Source organism: Phacochoerus africanus, chromosome 2, assembly GCF_016906955.1.
Source record: "Phacochoerus africanus isolate WHEZ1 chromosome 2, ROS_Pafr_v1, whole genome shotgun sequence".
In the NCBI taxonomy this organism is placed as follows: Eukaryota; Metazoa; Chordata; class Mammalia; order Artiodactyla; family Suidae; genus Phacochoerus; species Phacochoerus africanus.
The window spans coordinates 219,645,353-219,664,922 of record NC_062545.1 but is presented as its reverse complement, the minus strand read 5'-3'; the positions used below and the strand labels follow the sequence as shown (position 1 = coordinate 219,664,922).

Below are 19,570 nucleotides of genomic sequence, written 5' to 3'. Positions count from 1 at the left end.
ATTATAAACTGGTGCAGTCACTACAGAAAAAAGCATGGAGGTTCCTCAAAAAATTATAAATAGAACTACCACATGATCCAGCAACTCTACTTCTGGGTATTTACCTGAAGAAACAAAAACACTAATTTAAAAAGATATATGCACCTCCATGTTCACTGCAGCAATATTTACAACAGTCAAGACAGAGAAACAGGAGTTCCCATTGTGGCTCAATGGGTTAAGAACCCAACATAGTATCTGTGAGGATGCAGGTTTGACCCCTGCCCTCACTTAGTGGATTAAGGATCCTTCATTGCTGCAAGCTGCTGCACAGGTCACAGCTGTGGCTTTGATTCCACCCCGGCCCAGGAACCTCCATATGATGCAGGTGCAGCTGTAAAAAGAAAAACATTTTAAATAAAAATAAAAATAATGAAATATTGACATTTATGACAACATGGATGGACCTTGAGGGCATTACACTAAGTGAAATAATTCAAATAAAGAAAAATAACATATGATCTCACACGTGGAATCTAAAAAACAAAACAAATAAAAACAAACAAGAAATAGAGAACAGACTGCTCTTTGCCAGGGGTGAGAAGGGGGAGTTTTGGGGTAGTAGGTAAAATGGGTGAAGGGGGGTCAAAAGGGATGAACTTCCATTCACAAAATAAGTAAGTCATGGTGACTACAGTCAATAATATAATGCACACTTGAAAGTTGCTGAGAAAGTAAGCCCTAAAAGCTCTCATCAGAAAAAAAAAAAAAAAACCACAACTTTTATGTTCACAGAGGGTAACTAGACTTACTGTAGTGGTCACTTTGTAATGCATACAAATATCAAATCACTGTCATACACCTAAAATTAATATAATGTTATATGTCCATCATATCTTAATTTAAAAAAAACCTTTTTTACAGGGTTCCCATCATGGCTCATCCGACACGAATCCAACTAGTATCCATGAGGATTCAGGTTCCATCCCTGGCCTCACTTAGTGGGTCAGGGATGTGGCGTTGCCATGAGCTGTGGTGTAGGTTGTGTACTCGGCCCAGATCCCGCGTTGCTGTGGCTGTGGCTTGGGCTGGCAGCTATAGCTCCCATATGACTCCTAGCCTAGGAACCTCCATATGCTGCAGGTGTGGCCCTGAAAAAAAAAGGGGGGGCAAAAAAATAAACTTTTAAAAAAAGCTGAGTCCTTCCAAGTTAAAGGGGTGTGAAAAACACCCTGGGCTTTCCACAGTTCTTCTCCAACAAAGCATTAGAATAACAACAAATGAAAAACTCACTGGAAGGTCTTAGTAGAATGGAGATAGCAGAAGAATCAGTGAACTTGGAGAGAGAGATCAATAAAAATTATCTTAAGATCAGAGAGAAAAAAATATTGACAAAAATAAAAGAGCCTACATGACCTGTGGGACAATAAGAAATTATCTAACATATGTGTAATCTGAGTTCCAGAAGGAATACAGAATGTAAATAAGGCAGGAAAAGTATCTGAAGAAATAATAGCCAAAAATACCCCAAAAGTCCTTAGAGAGCTTCGGAGTTATGAGTTGCTCCTAAAATGAAAGAGATACCCCAGAGCTCACATGTTGTAAAAGCTAAGCTCCTGGATTTTTCAAGGAGATAGCAAGTGGGAAAAGGGAGTAAGGTGGGGTACCATCAGTTTTTTACCAGAAAAAAAAAAAGGACTTGTATGTACAAAATCAAAGAAAACACTAAAGCCAACTGTGGTGTCAAAGCCTCTTCAGACAGCTTAAGACACAACAGCTGGGCTGGATCTTTTATGTGTATTCACTAACTTAACATCATGAAAACTCTGTGACAGAGGTGTTATTTATCATCCATTTTCCAGATGATATCACTGAGGCTGGGAGAAGTTCAGTATCTTGTCCAAAGCTGCATATATAATAACAGATAGACCTGAGATTCAAATCCAGTACTGATTCAAAAATCTATTCTCCTAACAACTCTATCCTGCCTCCCTCTAGGATACTCATTAGCAATGTCTTTTCCCCTTCAAGGAAGCCCTGGATTTCCCTCATATACCAGGGTTGTATGGCCCATAGGCTGTGGGAGAAGAGAACTTACCTTGGTTGGAGATCCCACAGTGCTCAAAGCCACTTCAGGACTTCCAAAGGCTGCTGAAACTCAAAAAAACCTGTCTATGAACTATGATCCTATAGAACATGCATTTCCAAAGACTCTTTGGATATTGAACTAATTTAAAACTCAAAGTTCAAAGCAAGGATCCAAATAAAAACTAACAAGCTCAGTATACTTCTTGGTCCTGGACACTGGCAATATGCTGACTTCTGACAAGGACAACCACATCATGTGAAGCCAGAAAACCATATCATAAAGATCCTGCATTTGAGAACAGTACACAGACTGCATTGATGTCCAAGTGCACCGGATAAGCAGAAACCAAGAGTGAACAAAAGTTCAAGTCAATTCAACAAGAATTTGTTGACCATCTGCTAATTTCAGCCACTGTTCTGTTTATCCTGCCAGGAGAAACACAGTGTTGGCCATCGAGAATCTGTCTAGCATTATGTAGTGTCCACTGAAAACGTGCCTTGGGGGAATACTAGCTCTGGTGGGCATGGGCCAGTTCCTGGTGAAGACAGGCACCATCACCACCTTTGAGCACTGCTCACAACATGTGCGTGATGAAGTTCAGCATAAGCTCCATCCTTAGTGTCACCGTGGAGGCCAAGAACCAAGCAGCCAACCAGCCCAAGCTGAGGGAAATGCTGAAAAGGCCAGCCAGTCAGACGGCACTGTGCAACACATCACTGAGGAGTCACGGGAGCACATCATCAACCTGGCAGTTAGCTGCACCTGTTGATATGCCTGAAGGACCTGTAGAAGAGCTACATCTGCATTCCCATCATGAAATCCTACCTGGGCGTGTCAACCATCAGCGGAGCAGTCCAATGTGCTGCACCCATTTAAGGCCCCAAACAAGTACAGTCGGCTGTACACAAAGGCACCACCCTTCCCAGACCGTTTGGCCAGGGACATGGATAAGAGGTGTCTGCCTGCCAGGATCTCAGGTAGAAGGTCTCAAACAGGCCGAGAAGTATGAGTGAGACCTGGCTGAGGTCCTAAGGAAGTGGTGCCTTGGACCCACTAGCACCCACCATCCTCCCTGAAGTCACCAAGGGCGCACAACACCTCAACAAGATCAGGAGAGTGTAAAGCCAGCTTCCACGGAGCCCGCAAGCGGCACCAGCGCTGCGCTAGGAGCACACGCAGGGCATGCGCTTCCAGTTCCGCGAATTGACGCTGCGTGCGGATCTGTTCAGAGTGTTCAGATAGCCAATGAAAAGGCTTCGCCAAATGTTGCCGCCAGCCGAGTCGGCAGATCCCATCCGCCTGCGGAGGTTCAGGGTCCACAACAAGGGTTTGGTGGCGTCTAGCGGGTTCGGAACAGGAAGCAGGGCCACGTCTTAGTGGAGTCCCTGGTCGCCGGCACCCCCATGTTTGTGGTGAAGGCCCGACAACAAGGCCTTTGGCTTCACTCTGCTGACCGGAGGGCCCACACGAACTGCCAGGCCTTCACGCTCCTGGCAACTCCAGACTCTGCTGACCCCTTGGATCACAGCAGCTGCCCCAGCCTGGTCGTGGGGTGTTGCACAAGGACAGAGACCTGAAGGAAAATGTCCCAGTCCCCAGAAAGCTTCCAGGACAAACTGTAGGCTACCTCCCGCAGCCCCTCCCCCCACATAGGTCTCCCCACAGCATCTGCATCCAGTCAGGCACCCGCTGCTTTTGCGATTTCTTCATGACGCCTCGCGAGACTTTCCAGACCCGTGATCAGATCCTCTGCATGCTAGGTTTCTGGGGCCCATTCCGTGCCATCACTCAGGACAAACTCTTGGATGCCATTTCTTTTCATGTCTATTTCAAGATTTCAGAGCAAGAGAAATGCAGTCACAGCAGGTACTTATTTGGCTGGTGCAGGTGGGAGAGGGGGTGGGCCACTCAATGCTTTTTTATTGGAAAACTTAAGTGTCCCCCCTAAAAATTTAAAATAAATTCATTTTAAGGGGTTTATTTGGGTAAATAGCCTATTGTGGATTTTCTTCCAGAAATGGGGAAGGAACAAGTGGATAGACATTCTCTTTGGACAGAAACTAGAAGTCAGGAAGTCTTGTGCCGTGTCACCATGAGCACCACGAGTTGTACTACTGCCATTGGAATAATAAAATTCAATACTATGGTGACAAAAAAAAAATCTGTCTGTGGTTGAGAGATAAGTAAATAGGCAGTATGACATGATAAATGAAACTACTGACACACATCGAAGGTTCTAAGATAGTACAGAGAAGGGAGTGAGTAACTCTGGGATGAAGGAGTCATTCACTCATTTATTCCATAAACATTTCCTAAAAACATACTGTGTGCAGCAGTGAGCCAAAACCTGGACAAATACATTTTCCAGCAAAGAGGAAAAGAGACCTTTCAGTCAAAGAAGACCATATACATGTATAGATGCCTGAAATACCCTGGTGGGTTTGAAGAACCTTAGGATGTTACACATGGTGGAGAATAAAATTTGTAGGAGGAAAACAGTAGATGAAGCTGAAGTATGCAATAACGCAAACTATGTATGAAGTTCAATACTTTGTAATATGCATAGGATGCAATAATTCATACCATGTGCAGGAAGCAGCTTAAGTAAATTTTGTGGAGGTTCAAACTCCAGTGTTTGTATATACTAGATGCTTGGTAAAAGTCTTAAATTAGTAGTAGCATGTGATCCTCTTGAGAGGGTGGGGTAGCTGTTAAGGAGACAAGGAATCACCTTACTCTCCCTCAGGCTGGAGGACCTTCAGCTGGTGGTGGCTCTTCCCCACCCAGCAGTCCATCACAGGACAAAACAAGTGCCATTAGTTGTAGCATGCCTTCTCTCCTTAACTAACTTTCTTGTCTTTCTTGGACTCCACTGGGAGATTTCAGTCATTTTTGAAAGATTCATGTATGATCCATAAAATGAGTTAGGAGCAGAGACAGAAATTATGCCTTAAAAAAACAAAACAAACAAACAAAAAACAGCTAACAGTCTTCTTATTGCTCAGAAGAGGAATAAGTCATCCATGTTTGGGGACTTCTAGAAAGAATCTTCATGTGGGCTTCCTCCCTTCCTAACCCTTCCTCTGTCTCCTTGTCTTCATGTCTTCTATTTGGGCCCCACTTTTCTCTATCCCTCCATTTCTGTCACTCCCTACTATTCCTGCCAGGATATAGAGTCCCTGTTGCAGCCAGTTGTTGAATCTGGAATATTCTGTAACTTCTAGCTTCAGTTGGATGCCAGTGGAGGCTTTCTCTGGTTCCTCTCCTGAAAAACCCTTCTGTAGGATGCATTCTCCTGTGAAGGGACATGCAGTGCTTCACCTCCTACAGGCTTGCTTTCCGACTTTCTTCAAAGGCAAACAAACTTTGTGAAAGAAGTAGTTTCTTCCAAAGATTATCCTGTTTAGTCTATAGGTAGGAGTGGGATCTCTTAACATAGCTTTAACCCTGTTCCTTTTGAATTAGTAACACTATACCTCTCTTCAGGCCTGGTTTTCAGTAAGGCTTTCCACATTAACTGAAAAATCACTCTACCGGGATCACCTGAGACACTGGGGCGGGTGGTATTCAGTTTCTTCCTCCTTGTCAGGTTTCTTCCTGATAAAAGTCTACGACAGGTATGTGTGTGTGTTGAGTAGGGTGGTATGGGATGTTCGCTTTATTCCACCAGATATGTAAATATTTGAAATTTTAAAAATAATCGCATTTCTCCATCTCCACTGAGGACAGGAAAACCAGAAAGAAGCTTGCATTGTCAACAGAGATCCAGTAAAGCACTTAGTACCAGGAGACATACATCCAATACCTGGAGACTATCATTATTCTTAGAAAAAGTCCATCTTCCCAGAGGGCCTTAAGATCGCTAAGTAGAACCTTCCTCCTCCCTGGCTTGGCTGGGGTTTGTGGTCCCTCTTGGGAAGGGGGCATTGAAGCCAATTCCCTCTCAGTACAGCCCTGAAGCTTAGATTCTAATGGGGGAGACAGTTTGCAGCCTTTTCTTTTTATCTGGACGTTAATGTCATCTTTTACCACCCAGATCACCCTCCAAATGCAACATCCTTTCACAGTTTTGAAGCTAAGGCAGAAAGGACATACTGTGATATCCTTTTGTTTCTAGACGAATTAATCATTTATTTCTGCTGTCATCTAAGGGAGCATCTCAAAGCAGCCCTATTCTCTGTGTCAACACTACTGGTGGGTATAGTGATAAGTGGAAACACAACAGTACACAGACATGTCACTTGCCAGACTGAAATAACTGGAAAAAAAATCCAGAACTACTTCATTAGGTCACTATTCTTCCAGAATCACTTCTATTGTATTCCCCAAACACTGGAGCTTAATTTTCCCCCCTAGGGCCGTGCATGTGGCCTATAAAAGTTCCCTGGCTAGGGGTTGAATTGGAGCTTCAGCTGCTGGCCTACACCACAGCCACATCAACACAGGATCTGAGCCTTGTCTGCAACCTACACCACAGCTCACAGCAACATCAGATCCTTAACCTGCTGAGGGAGGCTAGGGATCGAACCCGCATCCTCATAGATACTAGTCGAGTTCATTACCACTGAGTCACAACGGGAACTCCCAGAGCTTAATTTTCTTAGTGAGGAAGTTTTCTTTACTACAGCAATCCACTTTGGGGTATTTGACAGAAATAAAATAATACAGTATGTAGAAAAATGTTTAATGTGACACTATTTATAGGATCAAATTTTAAAAGTAAAATAGTCTTTTCATTATTTTGCTTTTTATTAAGGGCAAATATTTCTTTTTAGATTTGGGAAGGAAAGTTGATGTAGAACATGGATTGTTTTAATCATGAAGATAGCAGGAGTAATCAGAAGGAAAAAACATTTCAAGATGACATTATGACCCAGTGGACTACTTATTATTTATTGTCTAACTTTTCCATTCACAATAAGCTAATATATAACAGAATTGGCATCAGGAAATACCTGATACCATGCAAGTCTTTATTTTCCTTTGGACAAAGAAGAAGTTTCTTTGGTCAATAATTCAAAACCTCAGGAAACAAGTTTAAAAACCAAATTGTCATATATACTACCAGCTCCCAGCACATTTATGTTTTGAATGGATTCAGGTCAGGCTGGCAGAGATTTATTGAGCAACTATTATGTGTCAGCAGGGTGCTAGAAAGATACAGGACAATGAAAATGAACCAGAGGTGGCTCAGCTCTTAAAATACTCAGTCTAATTGGGTGGAGATAGGGAGGGTGGCAGATACATAGGTGAGGAGGATAATGCTGGTAATGATGACTTTTGGTGTGATATACTTTTATGGAGAGAAGAGCATCATTGGTGGTGACTGAGCTGCAGGAATAAAGGTTATGGGGATACATGGATGAGCCTGCGAACATTTGGTATTATGGTAGGAAGTGCAAGGAGAGAGAGAATAGATACAACTCTGAGCTGCTATGCTGACTCTGGCTTTGTAGTGGAGCTAGTCTACCTAAAGTTATGATTTTCTCTGACATCATTTAACAATCTGGGTACAGAAGGAAAGCCACATTGCAAATCTCAAGATTGAGTTTTGCCTGGTGATTGTGTCAAAAAGCCAGGCTGCAGAAGAATTAAAATACTGAGTGAATTAAAATATTGTAGCTTAGGTCATCAACCATGTGCACTCAGTCAAGAAAGGAAAAAATTAAGGCTAGATTGAAGGGGCATGACTGGAATAATAGGCTAAGATTTAGGGAGCAGAGGACCCTAGGAGGCTGAAGAAAGAGAGTTTTTAGGAGAGGGGTACATGTTATTGGGAAGGATTGAGGCTATGGTCAAAGAGTGGTTACTTAGGATTTCTGATGCGGAATGGGTCCAAGCCATAGATGGAAATAGCTCCAGTAGAGTGGGGTGTGAACTGGAGTTGGGGCTAAGAAACTGAGTCTCAGGATGTGGATGGCTGATCCACATGAGCATTTGAATATGAGCATGGAATATCATTAGGTAATAGGAAGGGGTAGAGAAGAATGGAGCCACGGGGTCGGTAAACCTGATAAGAGTGCCCTAGGAGTTGTAGTTTTCAGTGATTAGAAAGGAATAGAAGGTGTAGCCTAGCATTAAAAAAAAAAAAAAAGTAGAGACCCTTAAAAAAAGTAGAAATTTTTACTGATTGATGTAGAAGAAGGAGTTTGAAGCAGGCTTGGTGTATTAGTTTTCTAAGGCTGCTGAACAAAGTACCACAAACAGGGTAGTTTAAAACTATAGAAATATAGTCTCACACAGTTTTAGAGGCCAGATGTCCAAAATCCAGGTGTCAGGAAAGTTGGTTCCTTCTGGAGTCTTTGAGGGAGAATCTCATTCTGCTCTCCTAGCTTCTGGTTGCCACTGGCAACCTTTGGCATTTCTTGGTTTGTATAAGCATCACTCCAGTCTCTGTCTCCACCGTGCATGGTGTTCTCTCCTCTTGGGCCTTCACATCATCTTCCTATAAGGACATCAGACTGGTTGGATTCAGTACCCACCCTACTCCGGTATGACCTCATCTAAACTTAACTTATGCAATGACCCTATTTCCAAACAAGGTCACATTCTGAGGTGCTGGGGGTTAGGACTCTAACAGCTTTTAAGGGGGCATGATTCAACATTTGGACAACTGTAATAAGTCAGTGCTATCACAAGGACAAGATTCATAGGAGAAAAAGTGAACACAACACCTTCGTTGGAGGGGGACATAGCAGCAGCCTGAGATTGGAGCCAACTTTCACTTAAAGAAATAAAGAGGGAAATCAGTGGAGGAGGGGGGTCCAGTGAGCATCAGAGAGAAGCATGGGGCAAAGGAGAGAACCAAGAAGGAAGAGAATTAGACATCAAAGGAGATGGCTGGTCAGGGGGCTTTACTGATGGTGCAATAGCTGAAGAGGCCAGAGACCTCCTTAGGGATTGGCTGTCCTCTGGCCAAAAAAGTAACTCCAGTGTACATATGTGCATGTGGCTGTGTGGAATCAGGATTTTGCATTGAAGGAAGAAGAGTGTATGAGAGCCAGCTTAGAGTTCCCAGAGGAACTTGCTTTAGAAAGGTGACTAGCCTACGTAAGTATAAAAATATGCCTCTCATGGAGAGGAGAGTTCAGTGGCCAAATCCCCAGGTTTGGCATTGGGTCAACCTGGGATGAGTTGACTTCTCTGCCACTTAACAATATTAGCTTTTCTGGGTCTCAATTTCCGCCTCTGTAATTTTTTTGGGAATGATGTAAGCTAATGGGTGTATAAGCATTTGGAGCATGGTTTGACACATAGTAAATGCTCAGTAAATGGCAGCCATTTTTGTATCATAAGATCACCTTTTATTTTGCAATAATTGTACAAGGAATGCTCATATACCTTTTATATAAATTAACAAACTTCTTACATTCCTGTTACTCTTCATTTGTTATACGTGTGTCTATCTACACACGTTTCTATTTATATCTCTCTTTTTACATATATCTATTTGTAATTTTCCCTCCCCAAATCATTTGAGAGAAAATTTTGACACTGTGCCCATTACTAGGTAATTCAGTGTATATTTGTTAAGAACAGAGGTGTCCTCTTAAACCACACTGATTGTCAAAGTCAGGAAGCTTAACCTGATATCAACTATTTATATTCTTTTTTAAAAGACTTTTTTAAGAGCAATTTTAGGTTTACAACAAAATTGAGAGGAAGGTACAGAGATTTCCCATATTCCCCCAGTTCCACACATGCATTGTCTTCCCCATTATCAACATAAGTTGCCAGAATGGTACATTATTTTTACCAAGGATTATTGACACATCATAATCACCCAAAGTTTATAGTTTAACTTAGAGTTCACATTGTCATTCTGTGGTTTTGGCAAATGTGTAATGATGTATATCCATCATTATCATATAGAATATTTTCATTGCCCTAAAAACCCTGTGTTCTGCCTATTCATGTCTCCTTACCTCCACTCCTGGCAACCACTGATCTTATATTGTCTCTATGGTTTTACCCCTGCCAGAACATCATATAGTTGGAATCACACAGCATGGAGCCTTTTTAAATTGTCTTCTTTTACTTGCGAATATGCATTTAAGCTTCCTCCATGTCCTTTCATGACTTGAGAGTTCATTAATTTTTAGCACTGAATCCATCTTCTGGATGTACCAGAATTTATCCATTCACCTACTGAAGGACAGCTTGGTAGCTTCCAGATTTTGGCAATTATGAATAAAGCTTCTATAAACATCCTTTTGCAGATTTTCATGTAGGCCTAAGTTTTCAGATCTTTTGGGTAGAGACAGAGAAGCATGACTACTGGATTATATGGTGATTTTTATAAAGCAAACAAACAAAAAACCACCATCTGCTTCCCAAAGTGGCTTATCATTTTGTATTCCCAGCAATGTAGGAGAGTTCCTGTTGTTCCACATCCTCGCCAGCATTGGTGCTGTCAGTGTTCTGAATTTTGGCCATTCTAATAGGTATGCGGTACTATCTCTTAATTTGCATTTCCCTGATGATGTATAATATGGAATACCTTCCATATTAATTTTTCATCAATTGTCTAATAATATCTTTTCTAACTGGTTTTTCCCAGTCCAGGATCTAAAGTGTTAGTTTAGTTTTCCCCAGACTAACCCATTGCATTAGTTTTCATGTTTCTTTATTCCTATTTAATCTGAAACAGTTTCTTAGCCTTTCTTTGTATTATTTAGCCTTGATATTTATGAAAAGGACAGCCATTTATTTTGTAGAATATTCTGTAGGTTGAATTTTACTGATGTTTCCTCATGATTAAATTCTGGTTATTCATTTTAGTCAGAAAAATCGAATAAGTAATGTGTCCTTTTTGGCATATCATATCAGGAGACATATGATAGTTTGTGATTAATTTTGATCACTTAATTAGTAGGAGATAATTTTTTATTTTATTGTTGTTAAAAATATGAGGGGCTCTGTTTTAGTATGATTCTATTTTTACTGCCAGTAAACATCAGTATCTTTCCTGTGATTTTCATGGATCATTATCCAAAACTGGAACAGAAAATGGTCCTTCTGGGTGAATCAAAAGGAGTTAGAACTTGGACTTGCTAAACCTGGTTCCATTACAAGCCCAATTCCAATAAAATTGTTCTCCATTTAAAAAAAAATTGTCTTCCAAACTCTGTTTATTTTTTTACTTAATTTATTTCTGAATTTATTGTAATTGCTTTGGTCTCCTCTTCCTGACAATTTAGGATCCTTCTCAGGGAATGCATAAAGCATAAAACAGTTTGAGATGAGCTTTGGGACTTTCATATATTTATTTTAGGAGAACTCAATTCAATAATCATCATTGTTATTATTGTTATTATTGCTAATATTATTATCTCAGAGCCCCTAACTCAAGAACCTAAGGAGTGAGTGATCAGGGCTATTTTGAGCCTTCAGTCTCTCAGAGGACATGGAGTTAAGCCCAGGGATCTGTGCTTCAAATATTGAAGAATTCTTTATGGTCATTCTTTGAACAACAAGCAAAGGAAAACCATAACTTTGAAGCTTTAATTCGGTGGAGCTGTGTACCATTGAGTGGATGGAAGGAAGAAGACTTCCCTTTAATTCAGATGAAATACATGTGGGAAATTATTCATATCCATTCAGAAGGGCAGCTTTATATCTCATGCCAAAGTTTTCCAGAAAAGGTAGTCCACTGAATTCATTTGATTTTCCTGATTTTGCATATCTCACTCTACATTTGTTTTTATAGAGTACTGACACAAGCACACTACTCATTTACCACTAATGAGTAAAGATTATAACTCATATAGCTCTCACTGTATTACAGCAATAGCAAAACACTGCCAAATATAGCCATGTCTAACTATTATGAATATCTTTAAGCTTGAGGACCATAGTCGCAATAGCTAGCACTATAATTAGCTGTTTAATCAGACTGGCTTGGGAAAACACACTGAGTACTGTTATTGCACTGAATATCCAGTGGATGACTAATTGCTAATTTAAAATTTCAGAACCATGACTCTGTAGAATGTCTATAATAGTGTAAAATTATTTGCAATTATTCATTAAAATTAAAATGGATGTCTATTTCAAGTCTCTGACCCACTAAAGGTTAATGTTGAGGGTTTTATGCAGACCATGTTCATAAATATATAAATTGTGCCCATGAATTTAAATCCTAGTAAATCAGTTTATTAAACTCCAATCACATTCTCTTCCTTAAAAGGCAGTGTTTTACAAGTAGAATATAAATGTTTTCATTAACTGGTGATTATATGGCTTCCAAAATAAGGTGAGTTGCACATGTAGTCTGATTATTTTGTTGAGGTACTGATATGATTTTCTGTTTCCCCCTACGCACGCATTATAATATTTATGTGTGAACATATGCCTGTTACAAAGATTTCAATCTGCTTTCCTTCTTATGCCTCAGGCTCAAAAGGCAGCCTGAGGTATGTGGTGGTGTCCTCTACCCACACAGCTTTGATGCTCTATCCAAAGGGAAAGGATCCCTGCACAACTCATGGGTCACTTTGGTACCTGTGCCTTGGGAGGTGACACCTCTCCTAAAAGGGGCTGAGCCCACTCCACACTGGTCCTTGGAGAGGCTTATATGGATATCTTACCAGGGATTGCTACTCTTTTCCAACAGGCTCTTGCACCAGAATGGCTAAATTCCAGATGAGGTGATGGCCTTCCTATCTAAATTTCCCTACAATTTCAAGCTGGTGAAATATGCTTATCCTTTCTGTTGAGGGAGGCATTTAAGACTAGAGGCCATTGAATTATTCGCAGGTCATTTGTAATAGGAAGATCCATAGAGATATTTACTCACTCTGCTACCACAAGACCTGTGAGGACATGAAATTGAAAACGAGCTAGTTTTCTTTGTCATGTGAGCTTCATCTCTACTGCACCTTCACCTCTGCAAAAAATGATGGTGCTTTGTAAAGTAGGGATGAGGTTCTTAATCATCAAAAACTTGATAGAAGGAAATTTTACAATTCCTAAGATCCTATCTCAATTGTTAATACTCCTCATAGCCAGGAAGTTTTCACTGATTTTTAACCCAGAGTTTCTCAACCTCTGTAATATTGACATTTTGGACTGGGTAATTCTTTTCTGTGGGGCCTCTCCTGTGCATTGTAGGATATCTAGCAGTTCCCCAGGCCTTTACTCATTAGATGCCAGTAGTACATTCCCAGTTGAAACATCCAACAGTGTCTCCAGACACTGCCAGATATTCTCTGGGAAAGAGAACTACTGATCTAACTGGAATTTATTCTTTTACAATCTAATGTCATGTTTTTGTTATTGTTTTTATTTACTGTAGAGATAGAGATTAATTGGCCATCATTTTCTATTGAATAATGTTAAAGGAAACCATTTTTATTATTAAAGGAAACCATTTTCCAAGCAGATACAAAGATTTCATCATCCTCTGACTGGATCTCGCTATTTTTAAGTGGATGACAGTGTAAGATTGGCCTGATTATTTTAAATCTTATTCACAAGATTCCTAGTTTCCTTTTCCCCCCATTTTTTCATTATTTTCATAGGCAAGATTATCAAAGACAGGTTTCCAGCTGGCTTTCCATTTTTGAAGTCAGTGATTCTTAACCATTTTTAATATGCCCATTTGATGAGCAGTTTGCTGAAAGATAGGCAGCCTTTCCATAGAAAGATATGCATATGCACATACATATAATTTTTGCACATAATTTTATGGAATTCTAAATCACAACCTCTCCAAGCTCGTTCCTGGACCCCAGTTTAAGAGTGTCTATTTTGGAGTTCCCGTCGTGGCACAGTGGAAATGAATTGGACTAGGAACCATGAGGTTGCAAGTTCAATCCCTGGCCTTGCTCAGTGGGTCAAGGATCCAGCGTTGCTGTGAGCTGCGGTGTAAGTCGAAGACGCGGCTTGGATCTGGCGTTGCTATGGTTGTGGTATAGGCTGGCAGCTATAGCTCCAATTAGACCCCTAGCCTGGGAACCTCCATATGCCATGAGTGCAGCCCTAAAAAGACAAAAAAAAAAAAAAAGAATCTGTATTTTAAAGTGCCAGTTCCTGAAGTTAAGGTTTTGTGAGATTATGAAATAAAGCAAGCCTGACTATGGCTGATAAAGTTTGATCATCACAATGGCTTTGCTCTTTTCTAGATAAACACTCCAGGAACTGTTAACCTTTTCCCAGACATCCTATTCTTATCTCGCTTGTCATTGTGGCCTCTGTGTTTTTACTAACCCATTATTGCTCTTTGCTTTAATTACTGATTTTTGATAGCAGAAGAGTCATATTACTTGACAATAGAAGATGGGATGTGTCCCACCCTCGCTTCTGCCTACCCACCACCTAGCAGCTGCTGAAGAGAACATAGCAGGGCTCTTTGAGGCTAGTATAACCCTGCTGTGAGCTGTCCCCCTTACCCACCTCTTCAAGTCCTCTCCCCTTTGCAAAGAAAGAATGCACATGCACAAAAACATTGCTGAGAAGTCCAAAAGATTTCTTGGAAGGTAAGAATAAAAATGAGTATATTGTTCAGCAGAAAACTTCTAAATATCTGTAGAGCTGCTTCTCAAATGTGGGTCTCTATTTCCCCAGTTCCCCCACTCAACCTCTGCTCTTTCTGCCCCCACCCCATACAGAGTAATTATTCTCTGTCCTTAAACCCGGATGCCCCACTCATCTTGGTGCACAGACAAAAAGGCCTCGAAGTTAATAGGACCCCTCCTTACCCCTTGAGAATGCAGTTTAAGATCATAAATAATTATTTCAGCATGTACCTTGGTGAGTCACTTGTCCTCACTCACCCCAAGCCCCAGTAATTTATCAGAGCATTTTTTCCCAAATACATAGAATATTCTTTCCCCCAAAAGTTCTCATGTTTTCTACTAAGAGGCTAATAGTTTTTCCATATCATTACATCAGTAAGAGATGGCATTAATGGTTATTTTGTACATCCTTGGTACTCAAAGTATGCTCCTCGGGTCAGCAACATTCCTGTTACCTGGGAATTTGTTAGAAATGCAAAATCTCAGGTTCCACTCTATTTTTCTGAATCCTTCTCTGCATTTTAACAGGATTTCCAGGACATTTGTGTGCACACTGAGGTGCCCCCCACCATCATCTTCACATCCTTACCACCAAAGCTAGAGTTGCTTTGGGGTTCTGGAGCACACTGTCTCCTTCTTCCTCCATCCCAAGCCAGACTGAAGAGTCCATCTAAGGGACAGATCAGCAGATTTCCTTTAACTAAAAGTGGCTTCTCAGCCACCCATCTGCCACTCCATTCCACACTCTATACCATCCTCTGGATTCTGAAGTGATTGTTCAGGTTCTTAGATTTCTTTGATCATCTTCTGTTCCCTCCTTCAAAGAGCTCATACTTTTAGCGGGGATGGGGAGGAGGGTGTGTGCAAAATCAGACATTTTACATTAATCTGCATGTACAGATGAGGAAACGAAGGCTCAGGAAGACCAAATAACTCATCCCAGTTCTCATAGATGGTCAGGAGGCAAAGGCAGGATCAAGTCCTGGTCTGTCCTTTGTACCATGCTGACATTCCTTTCATAACCACAATGCCAATCCTGCTCTGTCCTTTGTACCATGCTGACATTCCTTTTATAACCACAATGCCAATCCTGGTCTGTCCTTTGTACCATGCTGACATTCTTTTATAACCACAATGCCAAGTATGATTAGTTACTGGACATTTGGTGTATATATATATATATATATATATATGAAATTCTTTTTCTCAAGATCTTGTCCCTTTGCTTAAGCACCACACATTTGGAGGCTATCACTGACACGTAAATTGGTTATACACTGTGATATATGATACTGTGGTACTAAGTGTAGGGTGCTAGAAGCACCCATAGGAGGGACATCTAATTCAGCATTGGCTATGAGGTTAAATTTACTTTAAAGCATGAAATTCTAGCTGAAACTGCAGGAAAACGTGGGGAGAATATTTAAGCAGTGAAACAGTGTGATAGAGAGGCAAGAGATCAACGTGGCCACTTCAGGAAACAGAGAGGAAGGAATATGATATGGCTGGAGCAGGATGGGGAGGCTGGATTGGGTTGGGCAGGGGCAGGTAATGGGATGAGAAAAGGCCCAGAGGGAAGCAGAATTCTGGTTATGAAGACCCTTAGAAGCCACATAAAGTATTTGAAGAAAAGGAATGCCATTGACGTTTTTAAGCCCAGGAGGGACATGCTCCTCCCTCCATCTTTATGTTTTAGAAAAGATGGCTCTTTTGTGGGAGGATAGATTTAAGGGAGGACATGAGAAAAATGATGAAGTTGGGTTAGAAGGTAGTTGAAATAATATGGATGAGTGATGATAGTGACCTGGATTAGGATAAGAGTGGAAGAATAGAGACACAAAGGGTAGAGCTATTTAGAAAGTAAACTTCAGGAGGGCTTGGTTGATAAAATGTGAGAGTGACAGAAATAGAGACATCAGGATAATGTCCTCCATTTTTGGCTAAGGCAAGGGTGTAGATGTTAGTACCACATATTTGAGTATGTTATCAAAAATACTCCTACAAAATTATCTCCTAAGTAATATTACTACCACCTTATTTGCTAATATACTTATGGCTGAATTTGCTCTTGTGATAGTTGCAGGAAGTCTCAGTCATTTATTGTAGGTGAACTTGCTTACCTGTATAATTGGATCATTATGGAGCATCCACAGTGAGAATTATTGTCACAGTATGATGTCATAAACAAAAACCATTAAGGAAAACATTGAAGAGTCTAGTCATCAAAATTATGCTTCTAACTGTAAACAGTCATTTGGTTGGTGAGTTATTAAACATAGGTTAAGACAAGAGAGAAACAAATAATGAACTACAAACCATAGATATGAAAAAGGTAACATAAAAATTGTCCAAAAAATAATATTGGCCAATAATAGGGAAAGCAGACCTAGAAGCCTGTATAAGAGCATGGTTATGGGCTAGTTCTAATTTCAAGCCTGACTATTGAAAGTTCCACCATCACCGAATGCCTATAAATGATTCTCAGAGTCTTTTTTGACAGTACATGTAAAGGCAGGAGTAATTTTTTGAAAATTCCATGTATTTTAATCTGAAGGACTAGATTATATAGAAATTAAATTTTTTTCATGTATTAAGAGAAAGCTAGAACAACAGAAAAGCTTTTTCTCCTTAGCATAGAGATGGTGGAAAAAGGCAATCTTATTTTTTTGGTTATAGTTGTAGGCCAAAATTTAAAAATGAATATGAAAATAATATTAGGATTCCAGTTTGTGTAAGAATTTTATGCTTATTTTGAAACTGTGAGAAACATTAAGATTTCATGTTAATCAGTTACAATTTTGAATTAGTTGTATTTTTCTTTGGTCCACAACAAAGTCATTTTAATTGTCATGTATCCTCCTTTGCCTTGCATCAAAGGATTAGAAATATTGGCACTAAACTCACTGTTTTGGGATCAGGGAATGTTGTCCAGGATAATAACCTTCCACTGCTCCATACCACTTTTATAGGTACTCACTTGGGAAATTTTGCTCCTGTTTAACTGCCAGCAAAACTTCTGAGCAAACACAGAATTTTTTATCTTATTGCGAAAATGGATCTTAAGCTGATCAAGATTCTTTCTTTTGATTTTGGCCACCAGGAATGTCAGTGCAGACTTTTGTGGACCAGCTTTAATCATTATGTGGAACATAATTCTCATGAACGCTTGCAGTTTTTTTTTTTAAGTGTGTAGGAATCTAATGTGTACATGTATGTGTAACTGGGTCACCATGCTGTATAATAGGAAAAAAAATTGTATTGGGGAAATAACTATTAAAAAAATAGACAAAAAAACTAAAAAGGGATATAAATTCCTTATGTTTATAGTCCTTAGACTGTAAATTGAAGAACCAAAACAAGTATACAAAATTTAATGATGAAACTAATATAACTCATCTTAGTGGCATTAGTAAGCTTGAAGGAAAAAGCCATAATGTCAAAATTGATCACCACTCACAGTGCTCTCTTGAACCCTGTGCCTGTTATTATGGTGTGTGGTGTGATGACTTAATTCTCTCACTCCTTTTCTTCATTTAAATTACTATTAAACTTTTATGTGGTGTGTTGTAATGACATCTGGGCTTCATTTGGTGCAAACATACCATTTAAATTTTAGGTCTATCTCTATGGTTTTCTCATTATTCCCCATGACCATCCAACTGTAAACATAAACACAATCCCAAGGATGAAAATCTCATGGCAGTACTGAGTGGTCATATAGATGACCTAGAGTGTTCTTCTGTATTTTTTAAATCAATTTGCAAAAAATATTAAAACTAAATAGAAAATTAACTTTCCCTGAGAATGTACCAGGTATCTTCCAGTTGTGAACCACTGATTTAGGGGTTAGTAACTCATCAGTTTTCCTTTTGGTCCCATCTTTCCATTCTATTTTTATTTTTTACATTATTTTTAGAAAATTCATAGTTTTGATTTATGGTGTTACATGCTCTATGATAAACTACATAAACTTCCCTTGAAGTAGAATAGAATAAAAACCCAAAGCTCATGCTCCCAGAGAAATAACCTGTAGACTGTTGGCTTAAAACACCATCAGCCACAGTTTTGTGCTTAATTTTTTGCTTTTTTTAATTTGCTTTTTTGGTTTTTTTTTGTCTTTTTGCCTTTTCTAGGGCCGCTCCCATGGCATGTGGAGGTTCCCAGGATAGGGACTGAATTGGAGCTGCAGCCGCCGGCCTTTACCACAGCCCACAGCAATGCTGGACCCTTAACCCACTGAGCAAGGCCAGGGATCAAACCCGAAACCTCATGGTTCCTAGTCGGGTTTGTTAATCACTGCGCCATGGCAGGAACTACTGCTTTTTTAACTTGTGATACTTTTCTCCTATGAGCTTTCAGTGGGCATTCTCAAAATACTAGAAAGCTATTGAAATTTTTAAAAATTTTCTATTAAAAATGACATTTAATATCTTGGCTCATTTATGGTCCTAACTACTATAGATAAAATATGTTGGCCTAATACCAAAGGAGCTTTTCTTCCTCTTTTTTTTTTTTTTTTTTTTGTCTTTGTGTTTGTCTTTTTAGGGCTGCACCCATGGCATATGGAGGTTCCCAGGCTAGGGGTCCAATTGGAGCTACAGCTGCCAGCTTACGCCACAGCCACAGCAATGCCAGATCTGAGCCGTGTCTGCGACCTACACCACAGCTCATGGCAACGCCGAATCCTTAACCCACTGAGCGAGGCCAGGGATCAGACTCGCAACTTCATGGTTCCTAGACGGATTCATTTCCACTGCCCCACGACGGGAACTCCCTCGAAGGAGCTTTAGACATAGAAAATACTTATATCAAGAGATGATACAAAGTCTTAATATAAGTATCAAAAAAGAAGGTGGTCAAGTCCTTAATAACACCCCTATCCTTAGTGACTTTCTGAGAATATCTTGCTCATCCTATCACCTGCACAGCACAGCTGCTGACCTAAAGGTTAGGTGGTTCTCTTATTTTTGGGGGGAGGAAGGTC

General features: G+C 40.1%; 1 pseudogene; it reads left to right on the top strand.

Annotated features, from left to right (window-relative positions):
- The first annotated feature begins 2,649 nt into the window (after nt 1-2,649).
- LOC125120816 (elongation factor 2-like) lies at nt 2,650-3,190 on the top strand (annotated as a pseudogene).
- Nucleotides 3,191-19,570: the final 16,380 nt, after the last annotated feature.